Source organism: Bufo gargarizans, chromosome 4, assembly GCF_014858855.1.
Source record: "Bufo gargarizans isolate SCDJY-AF-19 chromosome 4, ASM1485885v1, whole genome shotgun sequence".
NCBI classification, from domain to species: Eukaryota; Metazoa; Chordata; class Amphibia; order Anura; family Bufonidae; genus Bufo; species Bufo gargarizans.
Window position 1 is genome coordinate 418,890,598 of NC_058083.1, and position 19,638 is coordinate 418,910,235.

The 19,638-nt window shown below is 43.3% G+C and overlaps 1 long non-coding RNA gene across 5 annotated transcripts in view; it reads left to right on the forward strand.

Moving 5' to 3' along the window:
• Positions 1–19,638, forward strand: part of LOC122934283 — an 898,769-nt gene that overhangs the window by 109,578 nt on the left and 769,553 nt on the right. For all 5 annotated transcript variants that reach the window (XR_006388647.1, XR_006388648.1, XR_006388650.1 and 2 more), the window contains exon 2: positions 8,390–8,492. This is a non-coding gene — a long non-coding RNA (uncharacterized LOC122934283). The remainder of the gene's footprint in view (positions 1–8,389; positions 8,493–19,638) is intronic.

Consider the following 19,638-nt stretch of genomic DNA (forward strand, 5'->3'; position numbering starts at 1 on the left):
GTGGTGTGATTTCACCCCACCAATCACCATCCAGCGATCCTCAGGCTCGCTTTCTGATTGTTCTGTGGGCGGTCCGGCGTGATATTCAAAAGAGGCAGGCGCTCCTCTCCTCCTCCTTTTGTGTTTCGGAGCCGGAGGAGAGAGGAGCTGCCTGCACGTGTCTGCCACCGCTGCCAGCACCCCGATCTGTGCCCCCAGGACCCGATCTCTGCCCCCAGCACCCCATCAGGTACATAGGGAAAGTTTGGGTTAGGCAGGGGAAAAAAAGGGAAAGGTAGTTTTTTGAACTTTGATTGCATCACCTTTTTTGGGTGCTTTTTTTTTTTTTGTGTACGCTGACTGTGGCCGGCACTTAGCTCCTGTTAGCGCATCGCACACCCCACCGCTGATCAACTTCGGACGGTTAATCAGCGGTTTTGAATTTTTTTCCCCACATTTTTTGCCCTTTTTTAGTTAGTTTATATATTTTTTTCTGTTAGTTTTAGGGTGAGTTCGTGAACACCCGTGCCCCCACACACACGACCACCAAATAAAGAGTTACACACACGCACATATACACGTAGACACACACTCCCCTATGGCCTGTCGGACGTTCTCGGCCGAGGAGGCATACGCCCAGCTTGCCTCCGACTCCGAGAGTCCCAGTGAGGATGGCCCCACATTCTAGCGATGATGATGAGCCCCCAGGGCAGCAGAGACGCCGCCAGGCGGAGCAAGGGGACCGCCATGTTAGGGACCCTGTGGCCCACACTAGTACGAGCAGCTCTGGGGCTCATACTGGTTTCCCGGCCCACCAGTTAAATCCACCGGAGCACCCTGCCGGTGAACTAGTATGGTGTAGCCCAGAGCGATACAAGCCCGTGATTCCTGATTTTGTAGGCCAATCAGGAATCCAGATTTCCACAGTAGGCTACACTGAATATGACTTTTTTTGTCATTTTTTTCAGTGACCCACTGGTAAATCTGATGGTGGAGCAGACGAATCTGTACGCCCAACAGTTCGTCGCTCAACACCCGGGCTCCTTTTTGGCCAGGCCCGGTGGCTGGACGCCGGTCAGTGCAGCCGAAATGACATTTTGGGGCCTCGTGCTGCATATGGGCCTGGTCAAGAAACCCAGTGCCAGGCTGTACTGGAGTGGGGACATCCTATACCAGACCCCACTTTACAGTACGGCCATGACACGCTCCCGGTTTGAGGCCTTCATTCCGATAATGCAGCATGTCCCCCCCCCCGAGGTGATCCTGCCCATGACCGTCTGTATAAGATACGGCCGGTCATCGATCACTTTGGGGCCAAATTCATGGAGTCCTATGTACCTGGAAGGGAGGTCGTGGTTGATGAGTCTCTCCTTGCGTTCAAGGGGAGACTCATTTTCCGCCAGTATGTGCCTTCCAAGCGGGCGAGGTATGGCGTGAAGCTATACAAAATTTGTGAGAGTACTTCAGGGTACACTTACAAATTTTGTGCATGCGAGCGGCGAGATTCCCGGATTCAACCCCCAGAATGTCCCCCCACTCTGGGTGTTACCGGGAAACTTGTGTGGGACCTTATGCACCCACTGCTGGATAAGGGTTACCACCTGTACGTGGATAACTTTTATACCAGTATCCCCTTGTTCCAGTCCCTTGCCGCCAGATCCACTTCCGCTTGTGGGACCGTGCGGAAAAATCAACGCGGCCTCCCTGCCCACCCCCTCCAGGTACCTATCCCCAGGGGTGAGACCCGTGCCCTTACCACTGGAAACCTGTTGCTGGTCAGGTATAAGGACAAGAGGGATGTCCTTATGCTGTCCACAATTCATGGTAACGGCATCACCCCTGTCCCTGTGCGAGGTACCGCGGAAACGGTCCTCAAGCCCGATTGTATCGTCGACTACAATCGGTATATGGGAGGAGTTGATCTCTCGGATCAAGTCCTCAAGCCATATAATGCCATGCGCAAAACCCGGGCATGGTGCAAAAAAGTTGCGGTCTACTTGGTACAGGTTGCCATGTACAACTCTTTTGTACTATCCCGAAGCGCTGGCAGCACAGGGACATTCCTCCAGTTCTATGAGGCAGTCCTCAAGGCCCTGATCTTTTCGGACTGGGAAAGAGCAGGCCGGAGTACCTCAGGATCTGTAGGTGCCCGGATCGTCCCTGGCCAACACTTTCCAGGTGTGATCCCCCATACTGGAAAGAAGGGATGAACCCAAAAAAGTGCAGAGTGTGTCGCAGGAGGGGGATACGAAAGGACACGATCATCCGGGCCTCTGCATTGACGGTTGCTTCAGGGAGTATCACACTTCCATGGAGTACTAAATTTATATCCCAATTTAGCACTGACATCGGATAAAAAAAAAAATGGTTCTCAGACTTGAGACACCCAAAAAAACTAAAATAATTTATTAAAAGTAGACATATTAGGTATTGCCGCGTCAGTAATAATCTCCTCTATAAAAATGCCCCATGACCTAACCCCCCAGATTAACACGGTCCAGAAAAACAAAAAAAGGTGCAAAAAAAGTTTTTTTTTGTCACCTTACATAATAAAAAGTTTAATAGCAAGCGATCAAAAAGTCATATAGCCCCCAAAATAGTGCCAATAAAACCGTCGTCTCATCCTGCAAAAAATGAGCCCCCACATAAGATAATCAGATAAAATAAAAAAAATAGAAAATGACTCTTAGACTTTAGAGATACCCAAAAAAAAATTGTATCAAAAAAGATAATATAGTCTAAAACCTAAATAATTGTAAAAAAAGTTGACTTATTAGGTATCGCCGCGTCCGTAAGAATCTCCTCTATAAAAATACCCCATGACCCAACCCCCCAGATTAACACAGTCAAAAAAAAATAATAAATAGGTGCAAAAAATTTTTTTTTTGTCACCTTACATAACAAAAAGTTTAATAGCAAGCGATCAAAAAGTCATATAGCCCCCAAAATAGTGCCAATAAAACCGTCCGCTCATCGCGCAAAAAATGAGCCCCCACATAAGATAATTGGATAAAAGAAAATAAAAAAAATTACACTTGGACTTGGACTTGGACTAGAGATACCCAAAAAAAAAATTGTATCAAAAAAGATAATATAGTCAAAAACCTAAATAATTGTAAAAAAAAAGTAGACTTATTAGGTATTGCCGCGTCCCTAAGAATCTCCTCTATAAAAATATCCCATGACCTAACTCCCCAGATTAACACGGTTAAAAAGAAAAAAAAAAAAACTGTGCCAAAACCGCTATTTTGGGAACTTTTCCATTTCAATCCGTTTTTTCCGGTAACAAAACAAGGGTTAACAACCAAACAAAAGTTAAAATGTATTACCCTGATACTGCAGTTTACAGAAACGCCACATTTGTGGTCGTAAACTGCTGTATTAGTAAAAGGGAGGCCGCAAAAGGAAAGGACCTACATGGTTTCTGGAAGGCCGATTTTGATGGCCTTTTTTATTGACACCATATTTCTTTTGAAGCCCCCCTGATGCCCCCCTAGAGTAAAAACTCCCTAAAAGTGACCCCATCTAAGAAACTACACCCCTCAAGGTATTCAAAACTGATTATACAAACTTTATTAACGCTTTAGGTGTTCCTCAACAGTTAATGGCAAATGGAGATGAAATATCAGAATTTCAATTTTTGGTAACCTTGCCTCACAAAAATGTAATATAGAGCAACCAAAAAAATGGTTGCTATATATTACAGTAGTTTACGGACACATATGGGGTGTTTCTGTAAACGGCAGAGTCAGGGCAATATAGATACAGTCTTGTTTGGCTGTTAACCCTTGCTTTGTTAGTGGAAACAATTGGTTAAAATGAAATATTAGACAAAAAAAATGAAATTCTCAAATTTCATCCCCATTTGCCAATAACTCTTGTGCAACACCTAAAGGGTTAACAACGTATGTAAAATCAGTTTTGAATACCTTTAGGGGTGTAGTTTCTTAGATGGGGTCATTTTTGGGTGGTTTCTATTATGTAAGCCTCGCAAAGCGACTTCAGACCTGAACTGGTCTCTAAAAATTGGGTTTTTGTAAATTTCTGAAAAATTTCAAGATTTGCTTCTAAACTTCTAAGCCTTATAACGTCCCCAAAAAATAAAATATAATTCCCAAAATAATTCAAACATAAAGTAGACATATGGGGAATGTAAAGTCATCACAATTTTTGGGGGTATTACTATGTATTACAGAAGTAGAGAAACTGAAACTTTGAAATTTGCTAATTTTTCCAAATTTTTGTTAAATTTTGTATTTTTGGGTGCAAAAAAAATATTTTTTTTTTACTTCATTTTACCAGTGTCATGAAGTACAATATGTGACGAAAAAACTATGTCAGAACGGCCTGGATAAGTCAAAGCGTTTTAAAGTTATCAGCACTTAAAGTGACACTGGTCAGATTTGCAAAAAATGGCCTGGTCCTAAGGTGTAATAAGGCTGTGTCCCTAAGGGGTTAAGGACCAGGCTCATTTTCACCTTAAGGACCAGGCCATTTTTTGCAAATCTGACCAGTGTCACTTTATGTGGTGATAACTTTAAAACGCTTTGACTCATCCAGGCCATTGTGAGATTGTTTTTTCATCACATATTGTACTTCATTACAAAATGGAGTAAAAAATTATAATTTTTATTTATAAAAAATTCCAAATTTACCCAAAATTTGGAAAAATTGGCAAATTTCAAAGTTTCCATTTCTCTACCTCTATAATACATAGTAATACCTACACAAATAGTTATTGATTTACATTCCCCATATGTCTACTTCATGTTTGGATCATTTTGGGAATGACATTTTATTTTTAGAAGGCTTAGAAGTTTAGAAGCAAATCTTAAAATTTTTCAGAAATTTTCAAAAATCCAGTTTTTAAGGACCAGTTCAGGTCTGAAGTCACTTTGGGAGGCTTACATAATAGAAACCCCTCAAGGTATTCAAAACTGATTTTACAAACGTCGTTAACCCTTTAGATGTTCCACAAGAGTTAATGGCAAATGGAGATAACATTTTAGAATTTCTATTTTTATGGCAAATATTATATTTTAATCCATTTTTTCCATTAACAAAGCAAGGTTTAACAGCCAAACAAAACTCAATATTTATTGCCCTGATTCTGTAGTTTGCAGAAACACCCCATATGTGGCCGTAAACTACTGTACGGCACACGGTAGGGCATAGAGGGAAAGGTGCGCCGTGTGGTTTTTGGAAGGCAGATTTTGCTGGACTGGTTTATTTACACCATGTCCCATTTGAAGCCCCCCTGATGCACCCCTAGAGTAGAAACTCCATAAAAGTGACCCCATCTAAGAAACTACACCAATCAAGTTATTCAAAACTGATTTTACAAACTTTGTTAACCCTTTTGGTGTTCGACAAGAGTTATTGGCAAATGGAGATGAAATTTCTGAATTACGATTTTTTTGTCACATTTTCCATTTTTTATCGTTTTTTTTCCAGTAACAAAGCAAGGGTTAACAGCCAAACAAAACTCAATATTTATTGCCCTGATTCTGTAGTTTGCAGAAACACCCCATATGTGGCTTTAAACTACTGTACAGGCACACGGTAGGGCATAGAGGGAAAGGTGCACCGTGTGGTTTTTGGAAGGCAGATTTTGCTGGACTGGTTTATTTACACCATGTCCCATTTGAAGCCCCCCTGATTCACCCCTAGAGTAGAAACTCCCTAAAAGTGACCCCATCTATGAAACTACACCCTTCAAGGTATTCAAAACTGATTTTACATACGTCGTTAACCCTTTAGGTGGCAGTTTTGTTGGGATTATTTTTAGAGTACATATGATTTTTGGTTGTTCTATATTACATTTTTGTGATGCAAAATTACCAAAAATAGAAATTCTGAAATGTAATCTCCATTTGCCATAAACTGTTGAGGAACACCTAAAGGGTTACATTTTTTTGTAAAATTAGTTTGGAATACCTTGAGGGGTTTAGTTTCTTAGATGGGGTCACTTTTATGGGTTTTTCAAATCGGACATGGTGCTCAAAAAAAAGGCCATCAAAATCTGCCTGCCAGAAACCATACGGTGTTCCTTTCCTTCTGCGCCCTGCCGTTTGTTCATACAGCAGTTTACGACCACACATGGGGTGTTTCTGTAAACTGCAGAATCAGTGTAATAAATATTAAGTTTCATTATTATTATGTTCATCTGAGGGGTTAGGTCATGGGATACCTAATATGTCTATATTTTTTAGTTTTACAAAATAATATTTTTGAAAAAACTATTTTTTTTCTTTTGTTGTCTCAAGTCTGAGAACCATAGTTTTTTTCCGATTGTCAGTGGCTAAATTGAATTAAAATTGGGGAAGAGGATTATAAATTTAGTACTCCATGGAAGTGTGGTACTCCCTGAAGCAACCATCAATGCGGAGGCCCGGATGATCGGGCACGTGTCACACTGAGTGGTGGTGTCCTTCCGTATCCCCTCCTGTTACACACTCTGCACTTTTTTTGGAACCGTCCCTTCTTTCCAGTATGGGGGACCACACCTGGAAAGTGTTGGCCAGGGATGATCCGGGCACCTCCAGTTCCCGAGGTACTCCGGCCTGCTCTTTCCCGGTCAGAAAAGATCAGGGCCTTGAGGACTGCCTCACAGAACTGCAGGAATTTCCTTGTGTTGCCAACGCTCCAGGACAGCACAAAAGAGTTGTACAAGGCAACCTGTACCAAGTAGACCGCAACTTTTTTGTACCATGTGTGGGTTTCGCACATGGCATTATATGGCTTGAGGACTTGATCAGAGAGATTAACTCCTCCCATATACCGATAGTAGTCGATGATACAATTGGGCTTGAGGACTATTGCCGCAGTACTTCGCACAGGGACAGGGGTAATGCAATACCGTGAATTGTGGACAGTACAAGGACATCCCTCTTGTCGTTATATCTGACCAGCAACAAGTTTCCCCTGGTAAAGGCACGGGTCTCACCCCTGGGTATAGGTACCTGGAGTGGGTGGGCAGGGAGGCCGCATTGATTTTTCCGCACGGTCCCACAAGCGGACGTGGATCTGGCGGCGAGGGATTGGAACAAGGGGATACTAGTATAAAATTTATCCACTTACAAGCGGTAACCTTTATCTAGCAGTGGGTGCATAAGGTCCCACACAAGTTTCCCGCTAACACCCAGAGTGGGGGGACATTCTGGGGGTTGAATAAGGGAATCTCGCCTCGCGTACACGCAAAACTTGTACGTGTACACTGTGGTACTCTCACAAAGTTTGTACAGCTTCACGCAATACCTAACCAGCTTAGAGGGAACATAGTGGCGGAAAATGAGTCTCCCCTTGAAAGCAATGAGAGACTCATCAACCGCGACCTCCCTTCCAGGTACATAGGCCTCCAAAAATTTTGCCCCAAAGTGATCGGTGATCGGCCTGATTTTGTACAGGTGTTCATAGGCAGGATCACCTTGGGGGGGACATGCTCCATTATATGCATAATGCAGGCATTTCCGGATGGCCTCAAACCAGGTACGTGTCATGGCCGTACTGTAAAGTGGGGTCTAGTAGAGGACGTCTCCACTCCAGTAATACCTGACACTGTTTTTTTTTGACTAGGCCCATGTGCAGCATGAGGCCCCAAAACGTCCTCATCTCGGCTGCACTGACCGGAGTACAGCCACCGGCCCTAGCCAAAAAGGAGCCCAGGTGTTGAGCAATGAACTGTTGGGCGTACAGGTTTGTTTGCTCCACCATCAGATTCACAAAGTGGTCACTGAAAAAAAGACTAAAATAGTCATAATCAGTGAAGCCCACTGTGGGAATCTGGATTCCTGCTTGGCCAGCAAAATCAGAAATCACGGGCTCAAAATGCTCTGGGGTACACCAGACAAGTTTACCGGTAGGGGGCTCAGGTGGACTTATCTGGTGGGCTGGAAAACTAGTACGAGCCCCAGAGCTGCTCGTACTAGTGTGGGCCACAGGGTTCCTGGCATGGCAGTCCCCTTGCTCCGCCTGGTGGCGTCTCTGCCGCCTTGGGGGCTCATCATCATCACTAGATGATGAGGAGAACGTGAATGACAAGAGGAAAGTGGGGTCATCCTCGTCCTCACTGGGACTCTCTCTTAAGTACCAGGACATCAGGGTGTACCTGTACGCCCTGTGTCCATAACAGGTTAATGGAGCACTCAATGTGGGTGTTAGGTGGGAAATGTCTTCTCTACCACTAATTAATTTCCAAGATTTCTTAATTTCACACTGAGTACAAAAATGTTAACACTAATTGGTAAAATTCTTTGAGTTGTTTTATATTATATTGATATTGGCCAGTTGTTGTAGAGTAGGACGATTGTCCACAGTAGTCAGATGTTCAATTGATTTGCAGAATTCAATCATTATACTGCGTACTCATTTATCTGTATCAACAAATACATTTGAATGTCATTTCTTATAGGACCCACCATGATACAGAACATGAAGCCTTTCCCGAACAAAAAACCTGATCCCTCATTAGATGGAAATACCGACAAAACCACGAAGAGAATGTTTCAGATGAGGTAATAATGACAGCAGTTTTCCCATACTTAAATTTTGAGGTTTGATGTCTGGTTATATTTCATATTCATTATTTAGAGTCTTTATATATTCATGATTCAGAAGTCTTTTTACAACTGCTTTATATTACAGTAATAGTTGATGTCAGAAACTGACTTTAACAGATAAATTACAATGTACTCATCCTGAAGTTAACTGCTATGGACACTTTTAGACCAGTTGTATACTTAATTGCATCCATTTAGAGCTAAAAATCATTTTTGGAATAGTTTCTATTAAGCATTTTGGACTGTTTCATAGTTTAACTTGTTCATAAATCTTAGCTTAGAAGTTCGTTCAGGAGAGAGAGAAAGGTTGACGACCGCCAGTGTGATGGATTTGCTAGTACATAGCGGTCAAATAGTCTAACTTTTTAGTAAAAAGATTTTTCAAAAATGATATTTGTAAAAGTATATATAAACGCATCCTTAGCCTTTAAAGTGGAATTTGTTGAGCGTTTATGATATGCTGTTGTTTCATCAATAATATATAAATTCTAAAGTATGACATTTATAGAGGTTGACCAGCATTTTACTATTGATGTCCTATCTTCAGGAAAGGGAATCAGTATCTGATCTGGTCCAACACCTCGCAGCCCCACTGATTAGCTGCTTCTAGATAGCTGTCCATTGTGTAGTGGTTGGAGCTGGTTACTATATTTACTTCAGTGAATGTTATATTGTAATAGTTACCAGGTTCATCTTCCAGCGCCATTGATCAGTTGATCAATGGGAATGTGGGTTGTTGGACCCTTGCCATTCCGTTGGCCTGTTGTGAGGATAGGCAATCAATGCTTAAATCCTGGACAGCCTCGTTAAGGCTAGTTTCACACTGCTGGCAGGAGCTCCAGCAGACTGTTATGGCAGAAAACAGCTTGCCGTAGCTCTCTGAATCCGACGTTGTCAGACGGTACCTGAATGCCTGCAGGACCCAATTATAGTAAAAAAATGCCGGGATTTGATCGCACAAATGGTGATGCCTTCTGGATTTTTTTCCGACCCTTTGGCCTACCTGGGTCCGTAGACCACGAGAATAGGACATATTCTATAATTTGTGGAACAGACATATCAATGCTGGCATACGCATGTATCGGTGTTTCACGGACCTGCGGTTTGCGGACAGCAAAACAGATACAATCATGTGCATGAGGATCTATAATCAGTGCGGTCCATCAGGTGACTTTCATTTCCATCATTTGATGGAGATGGCACTTCCATTATTGTAATTGTTCTCTTTCTAGAATGGACAGTTTTGTGATTATTATAATTTATTTTGTGGCAATTATTTTATTGTAATTGCTAAAAAAATATAAAATGTCCTGGTATGTATAGAAAAAAAGCTCCCATACAATGTATTGGTGCATATATATATATATATATATATAAATAGTAAGAAGAAACAGTAAATCACTGTAAATGAAAATTAGGTAAAAACAAGAGTTCTACATAGAAAAGAACCTACTGTTATACTATTCTCAGTTATCAAAATTCTGTAGTTTCTATAAGTTTAAAAGGGTATTCCGAGATCAGACCTCGTCTTAACAATCAACCCCTTGCCACAGAAGCTTAAAAATACTCATTGATTCCTACTCATTGCCATCACTACCTTGGGCCTTACTGACCAAGCTTTTGTCTTTCTTTTTTCATTGTTGCCTTCCAAGAGCGATAACTTTTTTTATTTTTCCGTCTATGTAGCTGTATGAGGGCTTGTATTTTATGGGACAAGTTTTTAATGGTGTCTTTTTGGGATACTCATAACTTTCTGATTAACTTTTATTAACGCTTTCTGGGAGGGAAATGGGAAAAAAACTGCAATACTGCAACTGAGTTTTTACATTATATAATTTTAGGCATTCATTTTTCGGTATAAACAACATCATATCTTTATTCTCTGGGTCAGTACATTTACAGCGATACAAAATATAGCAATTTAGCAATTCTGCCTTTTTTTCATTTTTTTTTTACGGTGTTCACCACAGGGGATAATTTACATGATATTTGTGTAGTGCAGGTTTTTACAGACGCGGCGATACCAAACATGTCGGGGACATTTTATTTTTTTTATTGAAAAACTTATTTTCAATGGAAAAAAAGCATATTTTTAAATTAGATTTTTTTGTACTTTTTTTTACCACTGGGACTTTTTTTTTTGACCACAAGGGGACTATAACAGGCAATATTTAGATTGCTTTTAAAATACAATGCACTATCCCTGTAGTTCATTGTATTTTAATGTCAGTGCTATACTGAAATTGACCAGCAGGCTGCGCCAGAGAGGCACAGCCTGCTGGAAAACACTCAAGACAAGCTTGGGGTCTATACCAGGCCCCAGCCAGCTTTTAAGGGAACCTGTGACAAGGATTTTGTGTATAGAGCTGAGGACATGGGTTGCTAGATGGCCGGTAGCACATCTGCAATATCCAGTCCCCATATCTCTATGTGCTTTTATTGTGTAAAAAACTCTGATTTGATAGATATGCAAATTACCTGAGATGTGTACTGTCCGCGAGATGAGTCCAGCGTGAAGGAGCCCAGCACCGCCCCGCATCCTCAGATTCACCTCCTTGCTCCCCGACATGAGAAAGCTAGAGCACCGTAATCTCGCGATGCACAATCTAGCACATGCGCAGTGTCATCATAGTGTTCCTTCCCTGTGCTGGCATCAGCCTCAGGGAACGAACTGCGCATGCGCCAGCTCGTGCATCGCGAGATTACGGCGCTCTAGCTTTCTGACGTGGAGGAGCAAGGAGGAGGGGACAGGACACATCTCAGGTTAATTTGCATATCTATCAAATAGTTTTTTTTGCACAATAAAAGCACATAGAGCTATGGGGACTGGATATTGTGGATGTGCTAGTGGAGATCTAGCAACCCATGTCCTCAGCTCTACACACAAAATCCCAGTGACAGGTTCCCTTTAACACACATTGGCACCCTGCAATCGCATTTTCAGGGGGCCAATGGAAGACAGAGGGAGCCCGCTCCCTCTGTCACTGCTTACATGCAGTGGGCACCATTGCCTGCGGCATGTAAGGGGTTTGTCCAGGCTGTTAGAGCAGGAGCACGGCTCTCATGTGGGAGCTGAGCCTCTGCTCTCTAACGCCATGAAAATTCAGTAGCCCAGCCTAAGGCCCCTTAGTGACCGCCGTAAAACGAAGGGGTTAAATACCCAGGGACCCCTAGCCATTGGTTTGGGAAGGATTTGGAAGCACACACACTGGCCCTTTAAGAGGCCAGAGGTGAGCGCGTGGGCATCCCAAGGGGGCAGAGGCTGGAGTACCAGGGAAAAGCATGGAGGCAGCAGCATGGTGTGTAGTGTGGTGTCTGTACCCACAGTGGAGAGCAGGGCAGCGTTGGCCATGGGCAGCTGTTCTAACAGCTGTCATCAAAGCCAAAGGGGCTACTTTGAAGAATCTAAAATAAAACTTATTCCGGTTTGTTCAATGCTTTTGTTTACTATTTAGTTCCATATGTGTCCCTTCATGGTTTTCATGTCTTCAATATGAATCTACAATGTAGAAAATAAAAATACAAGAAAAACCATGGAATGAAAAGGTGTGGGGCAGAAAACCAGTCAGTATCTGAAGTGGCCACCATTTGCCTCACGCAGTGCAACACATCTCCGTCGCATAGAGTAGATCAGGTTGTTGATTGTGACCTGTGGAATGTTGGTCCACTCCTTTTTCAATAGCTGTGCGAAGTTGCAGAATATTGACAGGAACTGGAACACCCTGTCATATACGCCAGAGCAGCCCAAACATGTTCAATGGGTTACATGTCCGGTGAGTATGCTGGCCATGCAAGAACTGAGATGTTTTCAGCTTCCAGGAATTGTGTGCAATTGTGTGCAGATCCAAGCAATATGGGGCCGTGCATTATCATGCTGCAACATGAGGTGATGGTCGTGGATGAATGGCACAATCTCTGTTCATTCAAAATGCCATCAATAAAATGCACCTGTGTTCGTTGTACATAACATACGCCTGCCCATACTATAACCCCACCGCCACCATGGCCACTCAATCCATAACGTTGACGTCAGCAAACCGCTCACCCACACGAACCCACACACGCTGTCTGTCATCTGCCCTGAACAGTGAAAACCGAAACTCATCCGTGAACAAAACGCCTCTCCAACGGCCAGACGCCATCGAATGTGAGAATTTGCCTACTTAAGTCGGTTACAATGACGAACTGCAGTCAGGTCCAGACCCCGATGAGGATGACGAGCATGCAGATGAGCTTTTCTGAGACGGTTTCTGACAGTTTGTGCAGAAATTCTTTGGTTATGCAAACCGATTGTTGCTGCAGCTGTCCGGGTGGCTGGTCTCAGATGATCATGGAGGTGAACATGCTGGATGTGGAGGTCCTAGGCTGGTGTGGTTACACTTGGTCTGCGGTTGTGAGGCCGGTTGGATGTACTGGCAAATTCTCTGAAACACCTTTGGAGACAGTTTATGGTAGAGAAATGAACATTCACTGCACGGGCAACAGCTCTGGTAGACATTCCTGTAGTCAGCATGCCAATTGCACGCTCCCTCCAACGTTTTCAACATCTGTGGCATTGTGCTGTGTGATCAAACTGCACATTTCAGAGTGGCCTTTTATGCTGTCTAATCATCACCTTTATATGCCACACCTGTGAGGTGGGATGGATTATCTTGGCAAAGGAGAAGTGCTCACTAACACAGATTTAGACAGATTTGTGAACAATATTTGAGAGTAATGGGTCTTTTTTTGTATGTAGAAAATGTTTCAGATCTTTGAATTCAGCTCATGCAAAATGGGAGAAAAACTAAAAGCGTTGCGTTTATATATTTGTTCAGTATATATCTGTATGCTAAAACTTGTAACAGCTCCTGTGCCAAAGGCATAGACAGACAACCCTGGCTGACCTGAAGGCCTTTTTTAGGCCCCCGGCTGCAATTGCAACCCATTGGCAACCCACGAATGGCCCCTGAGTGTGAACAACCCCTTTAAAGGGGTTGTGTCACTTCAGCAAATAGCATTTATTATGTAGAGAAAGTTAGTACAAGGCACTTACTAATGTATATTATGTTGATATCCATATTGCTTCCTTTGTTAGCTAGATTCACTTTTACATATCGTTATACATTGCTCGTTTCCATGTTTACGACCACCCTATAATCCAAGCTTGCACACTATAGAGAAAAGCTCTGGGCTCTCTGGTGGCTGGGACCGTGGGAGCTCACATAGGCTGGTGCTTTTTTCTATAGTTTCCAATCACGACCACCTCTGATGGATTGCACAGTGGTCATAACCATGGAAACAAGCAGCGTATAATGTGATGGAAAAATGAATCCAGCTAGCAAAGGAGGCAGTATGGACAATCACAATACATTCGTTTAGTAAGTGCCTTGTAATACCTTTCTCTACATAATAAATGCTATTTGCTGAAGTGACACAACCCCTTTAAGGCTTCCATTGCATACATACAGACATATTTGTTTGGGAACTTCGTGGATATCTGCAAATCTACTGAAGGCTCAGAAAATTTATTGTGCCTAAAATGTTTTTTATTACAGACAGACCTCACCCTGTTTTGGGAAAAGTTGATTGTGTGACTGAGACGAGCTGGCCTCAGTTTTCCCGAGCAGATCATTTAACTCATCTGGCTGTGATCTTCAGCACTTGGAAGCCGATTTTACTCGGAGGCCAGGAGTATTAAATGTGATTTCTTCTTCCAAGTATATATATCATTTTAAATGCAAAGTGTAGACTTCTCTGAGCATTTCACCTTCGCAGCTCTAATGAGGCTGTGTTTTTTATGCATGACATGAAGTGACCTTGGCAGCAGCATTTTAAACCAAGTTTGGCCTGGGTCATTGTAAATTGGATCATGTTCCTAGTGATGCCTACATTTTACAGAATGAAATGTTTAACGGGATGTTCAGTGGACTTAATGTAATTTACTACCACTGGGTAACACCTAATATTTACCTTTTTTCACTCTTGATCTTTACCTCAGTTCAAATAGAGTAAATAACTATAGTTTACCTGCTTTGTCTAATGGGAATAGAAAAAAGTCCGGAATTATGAAATAAAAAATAAAGTTACTGACTGTGAGCTATGAGGATCCCAGTGGGCCGGAAACGGAAAAGCGGAGTGATTACACATTGTCCATTACTATTGCTCTTCAGGTGTTTTAGAAGATAATAAAGAAGAACCTTTTAAACACTCTTTGAGTGCCGGTAAATACCTTTCCAGTTCTTAAGGTGGGTTTAGATGTGCTGATGGAGGGGCCGATTGTCAGCAAGGAAGCGTTCCTTTCTGACAGTCGGCTGGTCGCTCAGTGAAAGAGACCTTTGCATTTACATGCAGTGATCTCCTTCACAGTATGAGGAGGAGGGATTGCTATTATAATCCCTCATCCCCAGCTTGATCTGCTGCTCAGGAACGATGATTGGAGTGCTTTGCTCGCTCATCGGATGATCGGTGGCGCATGTAGATGGCCAGATTATCAGGAACGAGTCGTTTAAAATAATCTGGATGATTATCGGTTCTTCTAAATCCACCTTTATTTCATACTACTACAGCACTTGGGAGATTGGTGGAGACCTGTACACTATGAAGAGGTGAGCTGGCTATTTGTTTCCTATGATTCAGTGGAATTGGCTTTTATTCCTGTCCGGTTTCATCTTCTTCCCACTGCAATTCTGTTTCTTCAGATTGGCTGCTGGGAATAACACAAGCCCACCATTACAGCAATGATAGAATGATTATCTGTGGCAACCAAAGTGAGGGTCAGCTGGAACACAGACCATGGATCAGAACTAAAGAGGTTGTTCTATTTGAACATTAATGGCATATCGAAATGATATGCCATGAATGTCTGATAGGTGCTGGTCCCACAGTCGTACCTGCTAGTACACTATACGGACAAAAGTATTGGGACATATGTCTTAATTAAATTCAGGTGCTTTATTTAGTCTCATTGCACGAAGTGTATAAAATCCAGGCCCTAGCCATGCACTCTGCCTTTACAAACATTTGTGAAAGAGTGGGTTGTTCTAAAAAGCTCTCTGAAACCGAGCGTGGTCCTTTAATAGGATACTTTGTTGCAACATGTCAGTTCATGAAATTTCTTCCCTCCTAGATATTCCACAATCAACTGTGAGAGGTATTATTGCAAAGTGGAAGTGTTCAGAAAACACACCAACTCTATGTAAAGACCATGTAAAGTTATAGAGTAAGGTCATCGAATGCTGAGGAGTACATGGCATAAAATCCAGCAATGTTCTGATAACTCAGTAATTGCAGACATGCAAACTCTGTCTATCATTAGCATCAGCACAAAACTGTGTGCTGGGAGCTTCATGGCTAAGCAGCTGCATGAAAGCCTCACATCACCAAGTACAGGGTAGTGAATCGGATGGAGTGGTGTAAAAGCATTCCGCTACTGGACTATGGAGCACTATGGATGAATCACACTTCTCTATCTGGCAGTCTAATGGATAATTCTAGGTTGGGCAACTGCCAGGAGAATGTTACCTTTCTGACTGCATTGTGCCAGCTGAAAAGTTTTGTGCAGGAGGAATAATGCTATGAGGTTGTTTTTCTCACAAGTGCAGTGTAATGACGAGTACTTGTTCCATTGACTTGATTGGAGCGATTGCTTGCCATGACACTATGCCGCCGCCAGAGGAGACGACGGGTAAATGCCAGAAAGTATGGAGTGTCACCTCCTCTTCAAACAGTTGATTGGACCCCCACCGAGCAGATATTGGTGACCTGAGGATCCTCAGGATAGGTCATGAATATAAATCATTACACAACCTCTTTAAGACTTTCAATAAAAGCTATTGGGGTCATTTATCAAACTGGTGTAAAGTAGAACTGGCTTAGTTGCCCATAGCAACCAATCAGATTCCACCTTTCATTTTTGACAGCTACTTTGGAAAATGAAAAGTTGAATCTGATTGGTTGCTATGGGCAACTAAGCAAGTTGGGGGTCCTAGGTTCAAATCCAACCAAGGACAACATCTGCATGGGGTTTGTATGTTCTCTCCATGTTTGCGTCCTCCGGGTTTTCCGGTTTCCTCCCACACTCCAAATACATACTGATAGGGACCTTAGATTGTGAGCCCCATTGGGGACAGTTGGATGCTAATGTCTGTAAAGCGCTGCGGAATATGGTAGCCCTATCTAACTGTGTATAATAAATAAAATGTTTTTAAAAAAAAAGCTCAGAACAGGTACAATGCATTTGGGAGTTGTGCCACCATTAAATGGATCCACCTACTCGCCTGGGTTTTGAGGTTTTCTAGTCCCTAGTAACCAGCTAAGGTGTGATATCTTGTCTGACTACTTGTGTACCGTTGTTAGCCCAGTGGTCCTTGATAGCGCTGCTGCTCCTACTCACGGGCACAGGCGCCAGGCTCCCTCTTTGCCTCCTGCTGCCATGCTCTGTGCTGACAAGCGCAGGCAGCAGGTAGCTTAACTGTTGCATCTGTGCTACATGCCAGAGTTTACTTCCCGCTGGAGACCTGTACTGTTCTTAGGGCTTGTGCAGTACGCCGACCTGCAGGGTATTGCGATGTGAGGTCACGGTTAATAGGCATACAAGGGTTGCTCTGGGTTACTCACAGTTTGTAGTGGGACCCTGGGAAGGCGTAGAGCAGTGATGGAGAGGCTGGCACAGAAGTCCTCTGGGGCACTCTCTGTATGTAGGGACCAGGCCTGATGTTGGGTGAGGAGCCCTGGATGTTGCAGATATTTAATGTGCCGGGGGCAAGGTCCCTTTAAGATTCGTGATGCCAGTGCCTGTAACAGTGGCACACCAGTTGATAGTGGTAATAATGGAGGAACACGATGTTGTTGTGAACCAAACTTTCTTTTACTGAAACAGTTAACTTTGTACAGTTTAAGTTCAGTTCCACTTGGCAGCAGCAGTTATAAGCAGGCTTACACAATAATGGCAGGTACACTGTTCTTTGCAAGATACTCAGAGGATAAAAATAACACTTACAGACCAGGCTGCACTTTTCCTCAGAAATCCTGTGCACTATTCCTCAGAACTCCTGGCTGTCTCAATCCCAAGGCCTGTATGCCCTTATGCTGGCTTTATCCTTGGCAGAAAACTTCCTCAGGTATATATCCCTTGCTTTAGGTAAATACTCCTTCTGCCCTTCAGCCTTCAGGTGGGCTGCTTACTCTTCTGCTCTGCTCTGCACTTTGCTTTGTGGGAACTGCAGGTTACTCAAGAGGCAATCTCTTCTCTTGGTGACAATCTTCTGAGCTAACTCTGGCTCTTTATCCTCAGGCAGGCTAGAACTGCATCCACTAGCCTCCTGGTGGCAACTAGAAGCCTGGGCTGTCTAGCTGCATGTCAGGAGGATGCCCTCAGCTTCTCTCTGGCTAAGGTGCACTCTCACTTCTGTCTCTCCACAGACTCCTGACTACACAGACTGACCCCTCCCTGTCTGGGCCTCATTTTATATATTAGGGGCTCCCTATCTCCCTCTAGTGTCTAGGATGCTTAACTACACCCTAATCGGCCTGCTACACACATATCACAGGGAAGAATACACATAAAAGCATATGACTATATTAAAATGGACCATTAAATATACTGCCACTGTCCCTTAGGAGTAGGAGTACCACGTGGCCCAATTAACCCTTGTGTAGTGCCCACATTTACCTAGTGGGACACTACACTTGCATGGGTGTGTCTTTCCTCCCTTGTGAGGCAGCACATACATGCCCTCTGCCTCACCAGCCTATGGCTAGATTGAAGGAGGTATTTAAAGTCAGTTGGAGCGCAGGCGTAGATGCATGGAGACTAAACATTGACTCTAGAAGCATCTGAGTGTTTTCACATGCGCAGGAGAGAAGCGGGTCTAGCATAAGCGCAACAATCACACACCAGTACGGAATCTTCTAAGTTGGGGCGCAGGCGCAAAGAAGAATCAGGACGACTCAAAGAATAAACTAAGATCAAATACATGCGCAATCAGCACTGGAGGCTCACGTAGTGTTTAAGTCCTGTGACTGCGCAATAGAGGATATACAGAAGTTGCAATGTCCAATTCCCAGCGCCTGCGCGAGAAATACGTAAGCATTCATTGGAGGTATAGTATGCTTATAAGCCCCTCTCTGATAGGCCAATAGGAAATATAGCGATTTAATGAATACTTAGTGGCCAGTCAGACTGCAACATCATCAAAAGGAAGTTTTAAATGTTCCGGTCATGCCCCTTCCACTAGCAGACTGCCCGAACCCCTGAAGACGCCAAGTGTTTGGGGGCAGAGCGAAATAGTGCATGTGTTTTAGACAGCTTATGTCTGCATCTAACAACCAGCGATTAATATACAGTGCCATATAGACTGGGAGGCCTGTTTTAGAGAGTGTTCCCCTGAGACCGCGAGTGACTACACACTGTCAATACAACAGTGCAAGTATCAGTATCAGCTTATAGCACTCACTATAGGGAAGAAGTGAAGAGATAGCGAGGCCGGGTAGACACTTGAACCTCCAGTCAACCTTGTCGCGCTATTATGAGAATACAGTTTAAGTAATCAAATCGCATACAGAGCTGATCATTTTAAAGTGTGAGTTTAATATAGTGTTTTATTAAAAGACAATAAATGTTATGTTTTATATTAAGTAATATTCACATGTGTAAACCCAGAGACAATCATTGGTCCATGTGACCATTTGTAAATGTGCAAGTATGAAGGGTGTCTTAACAGTGTCTCACTCACAGCAGCAAAGTCTGAATGGATGTTGTAGCAGATTACCCTAGAGAGGTATTCCCAGCACAGACAAGGGGCATATCACTAGAATATGCCCCCATTGTCTGATAGGTGCGGGTCCCTTGAATGGAGCTTAACCCCGCCCACGCTAGTTGATACTTGTCGTGATGTCACTCGGCCAGTGGTAAACAGTGAGAAGGCCGCGCCGCTGCCTACTCAAACAGCTGATCGGCGGGGGTCCCAGGTGTAGGACCCCCACCGATCAGAAGCTGATCGATAGATCATCAGTTAAAACAAAGTGCAGAACCCCTTTAAGTAACAAGCTGTTTGCAGATACACCCTGATTTAAGGTACTGCACAAGCAGGGGTACTTTATAATGAGCTTGTTGTTAAGT